The following is a 4,276-nucleotide window of genomic DNA, read 5'->3' as shown; positions in this document are numbered from 1 at the left end:
ATTTGAATGTATTTGTGCCTTCTAGGTATATGCACACAAAGTGTGTTTCTGTCTACAATTCTTTTTGTGCCTCTGTGTGTTTTTTGTCACTCTCATGTCTCTATCTTTAAGTGAGTCTCCTTAAGTGTATACATGTGTTTGTGTATTAGCTATAATTTGCTTTCTCTATGATGGAGAGGTTTAAGACAGAAAAATCTCCCAATTTTATTTTCATGCAAGTTTTTCACTAAAAGATACTATTCATTTCAATCCTTCCAAAACACTTTCAGATAGGGCTGCCAGGGACTGCATTAACAGTGAAAGACACATGGTGATCTTATGACAGGGACTGAAAATTTATTTTTGTTTTGGCCACACAGATATACTGCCATGATATTCTCAGTGTCACAGAACAGGAGAGAATTTGACGATCTGGAATATCAGGCCTGAGGGCAGAAGTGTTGAAAGGGCTTTTAATCCCCTTTAAACAAATGCTGGAATTTTTCCTCAGCATTGTCATCAAGGAGTTTTCTTTTTTTTTTTTTAATTTAATCTTTATTGTATTTTTTCATTTCCAGGAGAACTATAAGTCCAAGGGACTACAAGTTCCTTTAAAACCCTCTTCCCCCAGCAATCACCTCAATGTTGTCTATGTCCATCAAGAGTTTTTCAGTCTTTGAACATCTTCACTGACCAGAAGCATATTATCTCCCTGTGCAGATTAGACTCTTAGAGAAACCTTCCTTACCTGCGTTCCATACTGTCTCCCTGTGATCTCCACTTATTACTCACTACCTCTTGTACCCATCCTATCCCCATTTCTTCTACAGTCTCCTTTTCTCAAAACAAAACATCATTGGTTCTTTAAGTGCTGCTTATTTTAATCCCACAAGAAGCTGTAAATTTATTGATAGGAACTTTACAATCTCAAACCAAGCTGCGGTTACTCTTTTGAAACACCAAAACGGTCCTCAATTTTAGATGATTACACCATTAATTCCATAATAGCATTTACAATATTATTACTATTCTTGGTGCTCAGACTGATTTTACTCTCAACACATTTTCTTGTGACATGATCAGTTTTACATTCTTAAATTCCACACTTGTTTCATCAACCTCTTCCTCTTCACTCTCCTCTTGTACAGTTGGAGTCTGTGTGTTTTCTTGAATGTGTTAGACAGCTAGCTTCACCTTGAACTTTGAATTTCTCAGTAGCGATAAGCTTTGCTTACTGAGATAAGTACGTGATCTTGGCATTACCAAAAACTATATAGATATCTGAAGTTGGGCTCTTGTAGACATCTGGTTTTGTGACCACAAAGAAAGTATTATTAGGTTCCTGAATAGTGACCCTAGTAACCTCTATAACCTGTTGAAGACCCAGTTTGGACATGGCCTTTTGTGCCTTTATTCCTCTCCAGCTCTATTTTACTTAACTAACTGGTTTTTCATTGAGTTCAATTGCTGCTGCAAGCTGGGCTCATTGTGTGGTTGCCTGTGTGGAATGTTGTTCCTCCAGCTCTGGCACTGATTCATCACTGTCAGATTCTGCTCCAGACCCTGTCTCAGGCTGGGCTGTGGCTACTCCTGCTCTGGAGCAGGATGATTTCTGTGGCTTCATGGGCATTTGTTGCAGTAACATGGAACCAAGATGGCATGGCAGCAGATAGAGCCTTAAGTGCCCTTTAACCGACTCAATCCCCTTTGCCTTTGAGTGTGTCTCAGTTGGTTTAACTCTGAACTGGAATATGGAACCCAGTACTGAATGTTCTGTTATGGTTCTGAGCAGTATGTTCATGCTTTTCTTAATTCTTGATCTCTTCAGCATGTCTTTGTGTTAGAACCATGAAGTGCTGGGAAGACAAGAATGAACTAGGTACAGTCTAATTCTAATCAAGCCCCAATTATGACAGGGAGAGCAGAAGTATAAATGAAATTCTAACAAAAGAGGAAGGCTCCATGAATAATATGCAGGCATAGATGAGAAGCTTATTATTTCTGTTTAAAAGCTGGAGATAAAATAATAATTTGAGTATGAATAACAGTAAGAGTTTAAAAAACTAAGAGGGAAGTGAAAGACAATGTTTGCAAAGAGAAAGAAAGCCTACAATTACAAGTGCACATTTTAGAATATTCTATTTTCTGAATAAAATACCCCTATTAACAAAACCTAAAATTTATTTTCTGTAAGCTGCATATCACACTGTTCACTCATATTAGATTTACTGTCCATGAGGCCTTCTGACAGGAGGAATAATCAGAGGCTTTAAGTAGCTAAAAGAATTTAGGGTAGATAATCTGAATAAAGGAAGATTTCAGGGTTTATAATAGGAATTTTCAGATACTATTTATCTATTCAGTTATTTGTTAATCCAATTAAATGTTTACTAAACTTCTGCTATATGCTTGTCCTTGTACTAACATTGAATATTTACTGATCAAAAAAAAATTTTAAAAGCAGTCAGTACCAACCTTACTTTGATGGAGATTACAGTCTGCTAGGGAATACAGGCAATAAACAAATAACTACACAAGTACATACATGTTTATGAATTAAAATGTGTTTTATAAGAAAATGCAGATGCTGTGAAGAAAATATTTAGGTGAAACCTAAAAAAATGATCATGTCTCTGTGTCTAGAACATTATGCATGATGTGGAAGAAGTAGGTTCAAGCTCAATATAAGAAAGAACTTCATAAGGTAGTGCAATCTCATCAGGATAATGGCTTTAGGAACAATGAGCTATCTAGTATTGAGAGTGTTTATGCTGAGTATGGGTGACAATTTGTATGAATGCAGCAGAGATGGTTCTCTCAGTGGGTGTAGGACTGGACTCTGGTTACAGGTTCTAGAAAGCCTGTCAAGTTGACAGCTGGATCAGTGGACTTCTTAGAGGAGGCCACTTTAGAAGGTTACTTAACTCCCAGTCTCTTCTATCTGACACCCAGTTGGCATATAAGGCAGGAAAAAATTTTGTCTGCCATTTTGTCCTCTTCTCTGACTATGAAAAGAAAGATGATCAAATTCTCCAGTATCTGCTCATTCTTCCTACTTAGGTAGCATAAGCTTCAGATAGCTGGCTGCTGGGCTTCTTAGAAAAGACCACTGGACCTACAGTTGGAAGAACTAGATTCTAGTTCCAGCTTAGCCACTCACTGGTTTGAAGCAAGTCACTTAACATGGTTGTTATGAGATTGAGATGAGGGAACTTGGTAGTGAGGCAGTTGCCTCTCTGGTTATCATTTTTATCACCTGAAGAGTGAATTAATTTCCTGTAGCTATGTTCTCTTACTCTTCCCATTCCCCATCTTGCATGTTTCTCACCATGACATGGGTCATGGCTAGTGTTTCCAAGCCTTTACTGTTCCTTCCTGTCCAAGATGAGGTTTTGCCAGTGGCAGGAAGTCTTAGATGAGGCAGCCCTAGACTGCAGTTTGGTGAGATAATTAGGTAAAGCCTCAAAATCCTCCTACAAAGCCCTTTTCTGACTTGTGAACCCCAAGGAAGTGACATACAAGCCTAACCCCAAAACTAAATTACCTCTGTGGGGACCACCTTGGGGTATTATGAGCAAATCAAAGTTTATTTAAAAGACATCCAGGATGCTGAGAAATCTAGCACTTGGTGAAATACAGGGGAATATTTAAGCTGCAGGCCAGGAGTAGAGTAGGTAGGCTATCTGAAAAACAAGAAAAAAGGAAGACTTGGGAATACTTGCAATTTACTTTTTTATTTAAAATACTGTCACTATAAAGTGACTGAAATGTCACCAAATAAGTCTGGAGTGGTTCTCAGCTTTGGGTTCACCTTGGGAGTTTTAAAAAATATTGATAATTAGATACCACATCCAGAGAGTCTACTTATTTATGTGGAGTGTTACCTGGGCAGTGGGATTTTAACTCAGCAGGTGGTTGCTGTGTGTAGCCAGGGTTGAGAACAACTGATTTACAAGGAAGAAGCAAGGGACATTAATGGACAAAAGGCACAAGCAAGTGTATTTCACCTTTCAGGAGGTTGTTAATCTTGAGGGAAGCAGAGATAGAATGCATGGAATTTCTGTAGGGAAATTGAAGAAAGGTGCATGAAGAGAGGGCTTGAAAGTGAAGAGTAAAAGAGAATGCAGTTCTTGGGGCCATCATCACTATTATGTTGCACAAGTGTGTCTCCATGGTCATAGACCTTTGTATTTCCTTAGCTGTTTGTTTTCCTGTTTATCCATTCTAGGAGAGCATTTCCATTAAACTCTTTGGTTGTATGGACCATTTTGCATCAACACTGGATAACTGCAGGACA

At 38.3% G+C, this 4,276-nt stretch overlaps 1 pseudogene; it reads right to left on the bottom strand.

Annotated features, from left to right (window-relative positions):
• Nucleotides 1–964: 964 nt before the first annotated feature.
• On the bottom strand, nt 965–1,609 carry LOC119055771 (nascent polypeptide-associated complex subunit alpha-like; annotated as a pseudogene).
• Nucleotides 1,610–4,276: the final 2,667 nt, after the last annotated feature.

Source organism: Artibeus jamaicensis, unplaced genomic scaffold (genome assembly GCF_021234435.1).
Source record: "Artibeus jamaicensis isolate MK-2021 breed Jamaican fruit bat unplaced genomic scaffold, CSHL_Jam_final contig_69, whole genome shotgun sequence".
In the NCBI taxonomy this organism is placed as follows: domain Eukaryota; kingdom Metazoa; phylum Chordata; class Mammalia; order Chiroptera; family Phyllostomidae; genus Artibeus; species Artibeus jamaicensis.
Note: the sequence above shows the minus strand (reverse complement) of the source record. Positions and strands in the feature narration are given on the sequence as shown.